Source organism: Centropristis striata, chromosome 18 (assembly GCF_030273125.1).
Source record: "Centropristis striata isolate RG_2023a ecotype Rhode Island chromosome 18, C.striata_1.0, whole genome shotgun sequence".
Lineage (NCBI taxonomy): Eukaryota > Metazoa > Chordata > Actinopteri > Perciformes > Serranidae > Centropristis > Centropristis striata.
This window is the reverse complement of record NC_081534.1, coordinates 280,271-294,678: the sequence shown is the minus strand read 5'-3', so window position 1 is coordinate 294,678 and position 14,408 is coordinate 280,271. Positions and strand designations below refer to the sequence as shown.

The following is a 14,408-nucleotide window of genomic DNA, read 5'->3' as shown; positions in this document are numbered from 1 at the left end:
AAATTTCACTCTGCCCACCTCTGGCTGCTTTCACTCTGCCAGAAGATTCCACAGCTGTTAATTCTGTTGATTGCTCTGCTCTGATTGGTCGACCCCAACGCTTTGATGCTTTGATGTGATTACAGTTACAGATACACGCACACACACACACACACACACACACACACACACACACACACACACACACACACACACACACACACTCCTCCAGATACAAATGTTTCACACACACACATTTTGAGGTTAAAGGTCATAGGTTGCTGTATAAATAAATACTTGAAGAGGAATAGTATCATAACATTACTAGTATTAATTGTTTGAAATCTCTGAAGAATCTCATCATAGTGTACACACACCGGCAGTAGCCCCCCGTGGCCCTTTCAGAATTTCCCCAGAGGAATTTTTCTAGTTATTATTATTATCTTATTATTATTATTATCTTATTATCATATCCTTTATAATAAAGTGTTAGTGTTGTTAGTGTCCTGCTGGGCTCCTCTCTTCTCTCCTCCCTCAGAACAACTTTAGGAAAGAGAAAAAAGAAAAACAAGTGTTCTCTCGCGATAGCAGCTCGCTGATGCAGCCGCCATATTGTGTGACAGTATTTTGATTCGTATGTGCTGGAAGTGAGAAAAAGAGAAAAGCGCAGGGCTGAAGCGGGGAGGGGGGGCAGAAAAGAGGAGCTGTCAAACAGATCCGAGTCTCAGAGCGGCTCGGTGTCCTCCCCTAGCGCGGATCCTCCTCACGGCCCGGGGCCTCGGTGTCTGGCTCCGCGTCTCCCTGCCGGACCCTCTCGGCTTCTCTGCTCCAGCTCTCGGCCCTCTGGAGCTCCGGCGGCGGTGTCGGGTGTTGAAGGCGGCCCGGGGAGCGGCGGCGGCGGGTCGGAAGGTAAGCTCGGCTCGGCTCGGTCCGGCAGCTGGAGCAGCTAGCAGCAAGCTCCAGGTTCACTTTAATCTCTTTTATTATGGAGGGGGAAGCTCTACAGAGGCTCCAGCGGTCCGCGCTGGATGCCCCGCTGCATTCTGTTGGAGAGAAAAAGTTCTGAGAAGTGGAAAAAGTTTTCTGTGTCCAGTAGCAGCTAGCAGCTAGCCGAGGAGCTAGCCGAGGAGCTAGCCGAGCAGCTAGCCGAGCAGCTAGCCCAGCAGCTAGCCGAGGAGCTAGCCGAGCAGCTAGCCGAGGAGCTAGCCGAGCAGCTAGCCGAGCAGCTAGCCGAGGAGCTAGCCGAGCAGCTAGCCGAGGAGCTAGCCGAGCAGCTAGCCGAGGAGCTAGCCCAGCAGCTAGCCGAGGAGCTAGCCGAGCAGCTAGCCGAGGAGCTAGCCGAGCAGCTAGCCGAGGAGCTAGCCGAGCAGCTAGCCCAGGAGCTAGCCGAGCAGCTAGCCGAGGAGCTAGCCGAGGAGCTAGCCGAGCAGCTAGCCGAGCAGCTAGCTGCTGGGAAGCTGCTGCGTCTCGGCCGAGTTGGCAAATAAATCAGTGTGAGAAGTTTAAAACAGTCGATAAGTTTCCCTCAGCCCGCTGAGGACTTATGGACATAAACAGAGATATAAACAGAGATATGAAGATGAGTAAACAGACACATGAACATGAGTAAACAGATATTTGTGTCTTTGTGTCTGGCTGCCGCTCCATGTTTTGTAGCCCATGTTAGGCTACTTTTTCCATTGAGCTCTGCTGTGAAACGTCGTGGATGGAAACGTTAAATCAGAGAATTGTAGCTCCAGTGAAACTGCTCCACGGGTTGGTTTATCTCCAGTAGTCTCTAGATGCAGCAGGAACACCCGAGAGTTCTGAATCCCTTTCCTCTAACTCTGGACTGTTGTTGTGGACAGGGAAACTATCTGATGAGTAACTAGCATTATGATCAGAGGGGTCTTTAATAAAACTATAACTGTGTTTTCTACTAGTTCTTCTACTTTTCTATTGGTACATTTCAGTTTACTGTTGCTTTTTTGGTTTGGACTTTTGTAAAGCATGTAGCAAAACTATCCTCCAGTTCTGTGTTTCACCTTGTTAGTGAACTCTGTACTAGCTGCACGGTTATATTTATTATATTATTATTTATCATGTTGGGGAAAACATCTCTATTTTTATTGCACCACTTTTAAACAAATAATAGGAACAGTTTTTAGTGTCTGGTGCTTGTTGTAAACAAACAGGGATCCTCCTGCAGCAGCAGCACATACACACTGTACTGCTACAGAGCTAACTGTTAGCCTGTTAGCAATTTGCAGACTGGACGCTAAGGGGTTCACATCCCCTCTGGCTCTGCAGCTGGGAGAGACTGCTGCAGGAGGACTGTGTTCTTACTCTTCTTATGAAGCCTCGTTAAGAAGAGTCAGAACGAGTCTCCAAAAGTCTCCAATAACAGCAGGAAAAGTCGCTGGATTTGTCTCCAGTCACTTTTTTTGAAAAATAGTTGCTAAGGGGGTCTGAAAAGTCGCTAAATTTAGCAACAAAGGCGCTAAGTTGGGAACACTGCTTTGCCAGCTTTTACAAATGGCGCGTGTTGTTGTTGGCGTCCAGTAATGTTTCACGTCCTGCTGAACGCTGGTTCGTTCAGGTTAATTTAATCGTGGCGGCCAAAAACGGTGATCACGATTAAAATTGTATTAATTGTGCAGCCCTACTCTGAACCAACAATTTTACACCTTTTTTTGAGTTATTTTCCAGCTCATGTCACAATGTTTCATCTCATGACTGTTTATTCTTTCAACCTGTGAGCCTCCAGGCTCTCCTCCTCCAGCTCCTCCTGCTCCTCCTGCTCTACCTCCTCCAGCCTCTCCTCCTGTATCTCCTTCTGCATCTCTACTATCTATCTATCTATCTATCTATCTGTCTATCTGTCTATCTATCTCTACTATCCATCACCTGACAGAAATATATTGATTCATGACGTGAACAGTGTGACAGTTTGCACAATCATCAATTTTGATAATACGGTTATAGAGGAAAAAAATAAGTTTACCAATTATCATGAGTATGGATGTATAAAATCACATTTGTAATCCGACAAAAACGGCCTTTTGAAAAAGTGCAAAAACAACTCTGTCCGTGGTGTCAGTGAATTATATTATAATTATATTATTTACACATGGAGCAGTTAAAGTTAAACTAAAGCTAATAGAGACTTCAGACTGTTTAAAGGATCAGGTGAGTCACTTCACCTGTTTGATAACTTTCCTACTTTATTGTGATGGAAACCTCTAAGAGGGGGGGTGTTGTTGGTCTGAGCCTTTGACAGCCAGTTTATTTTGTTCTCTTCTAATTGCAGTGTGTGGTTATAACCTCTTATAACCTCCTTCAGACCACGGTGGCGTTTGGTTGTTGTGGTGGTCAGCCTGGCTCAGTGAGACCTGAGAGTGAGACTGGTCTTATATTATCATGTATTATTATAATACTGGTCTTATATTATCATATATTATTATAATACTGGTCATATTAACACCAGCCACCAGTCAAATGATGCAAACTGTTCTTGTGGCTGGAAAGTCAGCTTTCACAGCTGTTTCTCCAATTTCTGGTTTTATTCTGGCAGCTAAGAAATGTGAACTGTGAATCCTAATTCAGCTTTGTAACATGAAATCACATAGAAATCACACATTCAGAGAACAAGCCACCTGACTGTTGTTTATAGTCCAGACTTCTTATTGAACTCTTCATCCTCAGCAGAAGTATTATTATTAATTATTATTATTATTATTATTATTATTATTAAGTTGACTGGTTTCTCTGCCTGTCTGAGGATATTCAGCTGATTCTCATCAACATGGTGCAGCTCATGGCAAACATTCAAGAGCCTTGAATACATATTTTCTTTATAACATATACAATCAAAAGTCACTGTTTAATATCAATTTATAATGTATTTTAAAAATGTTAAGGTATTTTCTGACATTTTTAGAGACACTGTGAGCAACAACATTCATTACCGTAACACATTTTTAAATGAAAAAAAACAACGAAAGTTTTTTTTTCCTTTGGCAAGCAAATATGCACAAGAGTAGCTGGTATCACCAACATGTATTTTATTAAAATATACACATATTTTAATGCAAACGATTCTATCATTACCGTAACATTTCACCATTTTTCTCATCAAGTTTCATTCAGATTTTGTTCTTTATACATTGTTAAAAATCACTATGTTTGATTATATTCTGTTATTAAATATTTATTGTATATATGTGTGGGGGAAACCATGACATTTTTATCTGGATGCATTACAGTAATGCATTTGTCAATCAAAAATATGTTTAAAAATCTAGAAAATATTATTTTAGCACAATACAATGAATTGTGCCTCATTATGGCTATATTGTTCATTAACATAAAAGTAAAATAGTGTAATAAAGTATGTCCTTATAATCTTCATAGACAGAACTTAGACTGAATCACCCATTCACAACTGTAAAAAGCTTAGAAAAACTTCTCTGTTGACTTCTAAACACCTCCAATCTAAACTGTAACGGTGTATATATATATATATATATATATATATCATTCATTAGCAGCTTGTGCCTGTCTTGACTTGCAGTCAACATTGCACTTCCTGACCAATAAGCTGCCATGGCCAAGTGTTTATAGGTGCAGACCCCTAACTGAAACCATGTGTGCCTGTAGCAGGACAAATATGTTGCTAGGAGGCTTTTTGCTCTCTGCCACTCTGAGGATTCAGACTCTGCAGTAATGTTTGTTAAGTGCTTCATCAGGATTCTGGTGCACTTGTACAGAACAGCAAGCTGCTAATTTCTTTGTTTTCTGTCTTTTTTACCATATGCTAAAAGGCTAAATCAACAGGAGTAAGTGAGGGCTCAGATAATAGATCTAAACTCAGAGTTTTACCTAAATTGCCTTGCTGCTGGTTGACGGAGGTAAAGAATGGCTCCACTTCATGTGTTTGCTTCGTATAATAAACAAGCTCGACTAACACTTGTGTTGAAGAACTTTTACAACAAGCAGAGGTTGTGGCATGTTGTCGCGAGCTCTGTGCCAACACTTAAGTCTTCTCTCCTGCTAAACCTGTTTCCTCATTTAACATTTGCAGTTTTGCAAAACGTATCAGCAGTCAGAGCGAAGGGTGGGGGTGCAGAGCTCTCCCCCTCTCACAAGGGAAAGGATAATTACTACATATGAGTGTTTGGATGGAGGACAAATGCTTGTTGTTCTGATCAGCAGTGCAGAGTCAGCTCAACCCGGGACACATATTAGCTTACATCTGCTTTCTCTGTGTGTCAAAACAGGTTCTGACTCTGAATGAGTTCAGATTTAACTTGATACTTGATGTTCTTCCACTCAGTGACTGTCCACATTTACACAGTGTGAGTAAAACCGTCAGGATAAGACTTATAATGTCAAATGGGAATCAGGTCGGTGGAAGGAAGGATCCATCACATTATGCCCACTGCTGCAGACTCAGGAAGAGTTTCTGACCCTCCCCCACTCAGAGCTGCTGTCAGGAAGAGAAGCCCCCTCCCCCTGGCCAGCTCTCCTGATTCTCCACTTTAAATGGAGTCCTCCATTCCACATGCTGCTGCTGGTCCTGGTCCTCTCCAGTTCAAGGGTTAAACTGCACCAGGCTGACACTGCACAGTCCACTGCACAGTCACTGCACCTCTAGCTGCTGCTCCGCTCTGATTCTGCAGTGTTTGTCTCTTTAGTAGCATTAAATTATCCACAATTATGATAGCATGTGCACGATAGCTTTTGAGGTTTGGTTATCTGTTTGTGCATGATTAGGCTTTATTTTGACATGACAAAGCTCCATTTGTTGATTTGTTGATGAACTCCTTAACGAACCTTAATAAACCTGCAGCCTTGACAATAACTGCCTGTTGTTTACACATCCACAAGACATTGCATAGGCATTCATGTGGAGTTATGTTTCTGGAAAGTCCAATAAAACATCTCTGAGCTGGAAGCTCTGGCTTGTTCTAGATCAGGGGTGGGCAACCTGCGGCTCCAGGGCCACATGTGGCCCATCAAGCCATCTGAAGTGGCTCCCTGTGGTTTATTTCTTTACATTTTCAATTTAATTTATCATTGGTGTAGGTCCAAAGTAATTTGTATTCTTCAATTGTAAAAATGTGTAGATGATATACGGCAGTAAAAATGTTTTAAAAACATTTTAGTCAACTACAATGTGCTTCATAGCTTATAAAAGTGCCGTAACCTCTACATTTTGCCAACTTCATGTCTGGTTCTGAGTTTCCCTTGCTAGATTAGCTTTCGGTTCCATATCTCCTGAGATATTTCTTCGGTTTCCAACCTCTGATTTGCACTCTGCATTCTGACATGATCATATTAATGCTCATTATGGCCTACATTAATGTTGATAGGCTTATTTAGACTTCAGGCTGTTTCATGTTCATTCTAAGGTTCAAAAGAAGCTGTGCGGCTCCATTCTGACTGTTTTTCTCTTATTTTGGCCGACAATGGCTCTTCTGTTAGTGAAGGTTTTAGATCAGTAATATCTGCCTCTTTAGTTGTTGCATGCTTGACTTCCTCGATTACTTATAGCCTGTTTCTACCATAATAAGCATGTATATGCAGGTATTTTTTTTTTTAAAACACAGGAAAATAGGCAATAGACCCTTTTCTTAATGCCAGTAGACAAGTATGCCTTTCTTTTTTGTCACAAATGCATCAGCGCTGTATTTATACTTTTGTAAATTCTGATGCATATTGCTCACTTTAATAGATTTAATATTTCCTGTTACACAGATGATACTCCTAAATCATGACGTATGCTGTGAACCAAGTTAAATAAACGAACGCAAGATATAAAATATTAATGTTCAACATCCTGCAACACCGCCAGTCAACACATCCAAGCTGTTTTGTTGATGTGATTTAAATTAATCAGAGCTCTGCTTTGTTAAAATATGACAAATTCATAAAAAGAACTGAGAGCATGGTCCCCCCTCCCCCATGAAATATTTTATTTACCCTATTTATGTGCATTTGTATCATTTCCGCTCAGTAGATATAGTCTTCGTAGTTTTCCACCAAATACCTGAAGCTTTTAATGTTGACACTTGAATTATAAATCAACATTGGGATGCTGCACAGCATTGTTATTATTGATGTCTGTTCGTTCTGTGGCCCTGCAGTCACAGAAAGAATGCAGCCTAACATTAAAAGCATTTAACTGGCAAAACATGGGTTGACTGTTACTGTGGAGCAGTCACTGGAAATGCAGTGTGTTTGCCAGTGAGATTGACACAGACCAGGATTGTTTAACGGTGATTCTCAGCTTTTTCTGACAGCAGATCAGTTTGAAATGTTGCAGCAGTAATGAACAGTTAGAGCTGTTAGATGAAAAGCTGCAGGTAACACAATCTGTCTCCAACTTGTCAGACAGCTAACCAACTTTCACGTTTGCATACTAATGCAGCATTAAATCAGATCATGGTCACAGAATGATGGAAAAAGCCAATTTTTGCCTGACTTCTTTATTAAAATGCCAATAGTTCTCTTGCATTTTTTAACTGCTGACTTATTGAATAACAGAAGGGCCAAATATTTTTTTATCAAATGTAAAATACTCTCAGTGGAGGAACTGATTACCAAATAGGGGTATTATAACAAAGTTTGGCTGGTGGCGGGTATGAACCTGGTAATATAAAAATATAAAAAAATGTTTTCCATGCAGAGCATCGCATCAGAATAAATAGTGTCCACTTGGGTGTTTTTAACACTGCTGATTGGAGCTGGAGCCAATAAATACTTTTGACCACTGCACATCATTTGTCCAGGAATTAAAGCTGATTGTAGATGCAACATGATGGCCGACATCAACAAAATGACGATCAAGTTAATTGTATTTTCTATAGAGCGCCAAATCATAACAGAAGTCATTTGAGGTTACCTTTCCTATAGAACAGGTCTATATCTTGCACGCGGTGGAGTTCGCCCCGATGCAGTTTCCCATTAATTACCTGAATGTGGCGGCCAGCTATAGTCTAATAATATATATATATAATTTGCCACGCTAAAGTCACATTTCAAGCTACTTGAAGTATATTTACACTTTTCACAATATAAAGTTCTGGTAGCCGCGAGATAACATTAGCTTACAATTAATGTTGCTTTAATCACCAAAAGCTTAACTGTGAACCTGAATTATTTCCTGTCGCTAAACACCTGCAGCTTTCAGAATAAGAGCACACTTTGTTAACAGATTCCGCCACAGAATTTACAAGAAGACTGTCAAAATAAGGTTAAAAAATAACCCATATTCTCCTTTACAATATTTCATTAAAATCTGCAATGATTAAGATCAGTGTACATGATGGAATAGTGGCATTAGAATGTATCAGAGGCACCAAATTTGGGCTTTTTATTGAAAAAAAAAAATTCTCCAGGGGGCAAAAAGAAGTCACGGTATCTCCCGACTGTGAAAATGTTGTGTGAGGTGTTTGCTGTTTGTGTTTAGCTCTCAAAGTGCACAAGATTGATGCATCTAAGTTAAAATGTACATTTTTTTCCATCTAAGACTGTAAAACTAAGGGAAACACTTTATACCCGTCCATAAGTTAGACATTTATTTAGCAGACGTGATGACGAGCAACGTTTTATTTGCCAAACTGCCTAACAGCATAGGTGAAGTAACACACATATTAGGTAATACAGATAAGTTAATGGAGATGTATGAAGAAGATGAGGTAATGTCTGATTAGAAGTTAGGTGTTGAATCATAAAGGTCATAGGTTATTAAAGAGAGTAGAGTTGTTCCTATCACACCAGTTAGCAAAAACTGATCTTTCTTAAACCACTCTTCATTTGGGGGATCCAGAAAATGAGGAGAAGAGCTGCCTACAGTTTCATTATGAGTTGCTTATGTCTTTCTTGGGCTCTTATTGTATCAACTCACATTTTGCTTTAGACTTAGAACTTCTGGTAAAATGTGACTTTGTGAAGCTGCTTCAGGCAGAGTCTCTGTCGACTGGTAGTTACTGCAGCGATGGGATTCAGTTCCACTTTGCTGTCATCATGCCTCACACTCTGCAGTCAGGTTCTATTAAAGCTTACCCTCTTTTTGTCTTCCTCGTTATAAGCATCAGTAAATAGAAGAAGAGTATACTGAGATTGTGCATGTTGCCATGCTTTACCCCTGACCTGGCCTTGAGGTTTCATTTCTGATGTTTCTGTTCCTCTAAAACACTGCTCCAGTTTCCTGAAACTGACAGAAAGCTGCACAGGCCTCCAACTACTGGGTGAGTCTATTTGTTGTTGTTTTAAAAAATATATGTAGGAAAAGTCAGCTTGTCAAGTTCACTATCGGCACTCTAGGTTCAAAATGTACAGGTGCACACCTGTACATTTTTCCATTTCATTTCATTTCACCTTTATTTATTCAGGGAGTTGTTCCAAGCAGTTGGGAGAACCAGGGGTTGCATCTGTTCCTTATTCTCAATTTCTTAAAAGGGGCATGTCTATCCGCTATATAATATAAAAGCTATAATAAAATTATTAAAGAAAAAAAGCTAGGGTACGATCAGAAATGTCAGTTATGGAAGATGTATCAAGAGAAGAAATATCAATTTAAAAAATCCTTGTCCACAAACTTTTTAAAATTCCTCTTAACAATTAAATGAGGCTCTGAATTTTACTTGTTTATCATCTCTGATACAAGCAATTGGACAATGGTCACTGAAATCAAGCTTGAGAACCCCAGGGGATTTAAAATTGTGTGGCCTATTTTTTAATATAAGATCCAGTAAAAATGAAGATTTCCCGAGATTTGATGGGTCTGGTCTTGTAGGAGCAGATATCAGTTGAGAGAGATTTAAACCAGTGCACAGATCTTTTAGACCATCAGGTGCATTACTAAACCAATCAAGGTTTAGGTCACCCATTAATACGACCTCGGAGGAAAAGTAAGATGAGATCAGATGAGCCAAATCAGAAATGGCAGTTGATGGTGCAGACGAGGGACGAACGGTGGTGATATTTCCACCGTTAGCGCTGTTACTTAAGGAGACACTTATATATATATATTAAGGCCAAGTATTAAAAGCATTTTTGGATGGCCACAGAGTCAACAACAGCTACAGAAAAACTCTTCTTAACAAAAATGGCCCCACCACCACCTCTTCTGCATCTGTCTGTTCTGAAAACATTATACCATCAAGAGCAATATCATTATCACCCACCTGATCAGTTAGCCAAGTTTCAGAAAGTACAAAAATATCTGCCTTTGTTTGTAAAGCCCAGATGTTAATGTAATCCATTTTAGAAATCAGACTGCGCACATTCATATGAATACAACTCCTAAAATCTACCTGAGACTTAAGGACAGATTTAGAAGATACCTGCTGTGAATCGCAGCACTGATTAGTTATGGTTTTAATCTTAATTAAATTAGAAGGGTTTCTGAACGGGATCTGATTCACTTGATTACCAAACCATTTAGCACTCGAATTTGGAATAGCATACGTAGACAGCGGGTTAAAAACAAGCTCAGGCCTTTTAGAAATCCTCACAGGAATGAGGGACTCAGACATGGGAGAGCAAATGTGGGTGTTTTCCTCCAGTGTCAGGTCAATTTTCTTAATTCACCAGCTAAGAGAAAATACGATACTGTAACAAGGACACATGGGTGGCAGGATTTCATAACTCAATCTTCCGGGTGCTGGTAGCTAACTTTTTGGACAGCTAAAAAGATTTGACTCCTCATCGCCAACCTGAACGACAGAATAGGTTTCAGTGGTACAGAGTGGAACATTCTTAAAATAATTATCATTATCAGGCAAAGAACTATATTTGGTAACTTCGGGTAATATTTAGACAAAAAAAGTGGCAAATTAACTAGATTAAAGTGGCAAATCTACAAGAAAAAAAGTTGCAGATTTAAGAGATTTAAAGTGGGAAATCTGCGCGAAAAAAGTTGCAGATTTACAAGAAAAAAGTGGAAAAAAAGCAACTTTTTTCTCCCAGATTGACCACTTTAAATCTCATAAATCTGCGCATTTTTTTCTCGTAGATTTGCCACTTTGATCTCGTAAACTTTTTTCTCAAAATATTATTTTCGTATATTTTTTTTACACATTCTGGCTGTATGTAATATCCTCCAATATTCTCTAGGGTTGAAATTTGGAATTTGCAAGTATTTCAATGAATGTCCTATTAAGGGTTAAACATAAACCAATGCGTTATTATGTGTCCGAGTCATTTGATTTTGAGTATCTGCCGATACCAAGTCGCCATCCGATACTTGTATAATACATTAAAAAAACGAAGAAGAGCGAAGAAACAGATCCAGGATGTGCCTTTTTTATTTTATCATTTAACAAACATTCTTTGAGCAATTCTTTGAGGTAGCTTGAACAATCAGTGCATCCTTTTCCTTGATTCCTCTTGAAATTCCCAGTTTACATACCTTACAGTTTGCAGTCGCAGTGTTATTTTCATTCACTTTAAAATACTTCCAGACTGCGGACATACTCGCGCGCCGTGTTGTTGGTTTTTTTCTTCTTCTTCTTCTTGTAATGGCGGCGGCACCAACTTTAAGGTGCATTAGCGCCACCAAGGTTGGAGTGTGTGAACTTCTGCTTGGCTTATTGACCTGCAGCCTGCAGTAAAATATAATATAATATATATATATATATAATATAATAATATAATATCATGCTGAATATACATATATCTGATCGCTGACATAATGTCCGATTCCGATCCAGTCTGAAACCACGTGATCAGCCACGATTTCCGATCACGTGATTGATCGGGACATCCCTAATAATGGTGATTTATTTGATTTTTTTCACATGCAGTTACAGCTTTTGGTTAATATGAGAAAGTTGCTGGTTGACTGGCTGGTCCACAGTGGCAGGTGGACACATTTTTTTATTTCCAACCCTGTCATCACTTAATTACGGTGTAATGCATCTGCAACGGAATAATACAACGATAAACTGGTGAAGTGTGATAGCAGTAAGAAACCCCCTCTCTTTACTTGTTAATTGGAGTAGGATGTTTGAAATTAATCATAAAAATGTGACAGAAGCTTGTTGTTTGTTTCGGTGATGAATACAAGAAAAACAAGATCAACAAATGCAGAAACATTCCCATGTCAGTGGTGTGTAGAAATGAAGAGTTACTGACTGAAATAGCTAATGCCATTTTTAATCAGCTTAAGTTTGTAGACAAGAGCACATTAACCATAATATTACCAAAGTGTACAGACGAGTGATTTGTTCAGCTATATAAATCAACTCAAAATAGACATCTCATGTAATGGCACTTGTAAATCAGGCTCAAACGTGGTGGAATAATTAAAGAGCAGCACTCCATGCTAATGAAGTGTTTTTCAAGTTTCCTCTGCAGAAACTTGGCTATGAAATAGGATAGTAGTGCAACCATCAATTAAAGGAATATAGTAGAGCTCCTCTGCCGGCTTCCTTCAGATGTAGCATTTAAACTAATTGGAACCAGAACCGCTGTGTGTTAAACAGGCATGTTTGGAAAGACAGCAGTGCAGCTCTTCAGACACTTGGCCATTGTTAGTGGGATCAGTGTTGTGCTTGAAGCGTTCATTTTTGTTTTTATGATTTATTGGTCAATAGAAGCAGCAGTCCAGTAGGATTACATGCCCTTTATTCTGAGTGACAAGCAAATGTGCTGTTACAACAGCATCATATTAACATGCAGGCGAAAATGTGTTTACTTCCTGTTGTCAGACTTATACTTAACTTTCACACAAAACAAGGTGCCAGAAACAACAGCTCTTAGCATTCATTTTGACAAGACAAAGCAACTTTGAACAAGAGCTGAACAAGAATAATTACAAGTATCCTCTTGCTTGTTGGCTTTCTTTTACATCCTCAAAATCTACTTTCTAGTGTTATGTGTCACTGCACCGCCAACACGGGCTGCTTTCTGAACATAACCTCTGAGTGACAGTGCACAGGAAGATGGTTCAGCAGTTATCTTTGCCCTCAGTGCTCCTCAGAGCTGTGCAGACTGTAGCTCTGCAGCAGGATATGTGTGTGTGACACAAACACTTCCTCTACTCGTGCATCGCTCGGAGAAACACCCCACTTTGCATTTTCACATTTGGCTTCCACTGCTTCATTTATATGGTCTGCAGGGGGTAAATGCAACTCACTCGATTGTTTGCAAGTTTCTTTGAAAGATACAATCTTCCCTTTGAGCAGTATTAATCATGAGTTGTGTTGTGTAAAACAGGATCCCTAGTGATGAGACACTCATGCTACTGGTTGACCCATTTCTTCTCTAACATGCATGAACATATAGAGCCTCCTTTCCGTGACATGTATTTTGAAGAATTGGAAAGCTAGTATAACCTGAGTGAAGAACCTGTCATTATGAGGGTCTTGGTTTGGTGTGGTCTCCTGTTGCAAACTTATTCTGTCTCCCTTTATTCTTTATTATGTCTCTTTCTGTCTTTTCACTGCAATTAAATAAATACACTGCATTGATCTGGACCGGCATGTTTCCAGTAGAGTTGTTCCGATTCCGATACCAGAATCGGAAATTGATCTGATACTGCCAAAAATGCTGACATCGGTATCAGCGAGGACTTTAGTCCAGGCAACGATCTGATACCACGTAATTTATTAAATCAGTAATCTATTTACTGGTTCGCTCCGTTAAACTCTGGCACAGTTCTTTTAAACAGTGGTGCTGTGCTGCAACCTGCAGCTGATGTTTCAGAGGGATGAGGAGGAATTTATTACATAACACAGACACACATGTGTCAGAGCAGGTTGACGCTAGCTTGGAGCTAAGCTAAGTAGCTAAGCTAAGTAGCACTAGCATATATATAATATTTCATACTGGAATCTCCCACCAGCATGAGGCAGATGGCAGGAGGGACGGGGGAAATGTCCCCCAGATTCATAGTGGTCCCGATCCGTGCCCCCCACTTTAAGCAACAAACATTGTCGGTAAAACAGGATTAATGTTCCGTTAGTTAGACTATTTACATTGCAGCGCACATGAACAGTCCGGCTGCTGATGGTGCGTTCAAGGTCTACATGAATGTCAGAATTTTCAACGTTGTTCCGAGCTCCGAGTTCCGACTTTCAACTTCTGACTTTGAGTGTAAATTAAACACACCATGCGGCATTACGGTAAGAACGTGTTAGACCCGCCTTCAAAATAAAAGCAAACGCATGTAGCTTTCAAAATAAGAGCACAAGGATGTGTTAGCAGAGTCCACCACAGAATTTACAAGAAGACTCTCAAATAAGATGCCTTAAATCAAACATAGAAGAACCCTTATTCTCCTTTACGATAATTCTCTAAAATATGCAATGATTAAGATGGAATAGTTCATTAGAACAGGGGGAGTATGCCCCCGGACCCGCAGATTTATTTATTTAAGTTGCTGTTGCACTACTGTTTGGTATACTGTTTTATTGAAAAATAAATATGAAAAATAAATG

General features: G+C 39.9%; 1 protein-coding gene across 2 annotated transcripts in view; it reads left to right on the top strand.

The window, feature by feature from the left end:
• The first annotated feature begins 590 nt into the window (after positions 1 to 590).
• Positions 591 to 14,408, top strand: part of tab2 (TGF-beta activated kinase 1 (MAP3K7) binding protein 2) — a 51,530-nt gene continuing 37,712 nt past the window's right edge. For both annotated transcript variants that reach the window (XM_059356247.1, XM_059356246.1), the window contains exon 1: positions 591 to 888. The gene's annotated coding sequence lies outside the window, so the exon portion shown is untranslated. The remainder of the gene's footprint in view (positions 889 to 14,408) is intronic.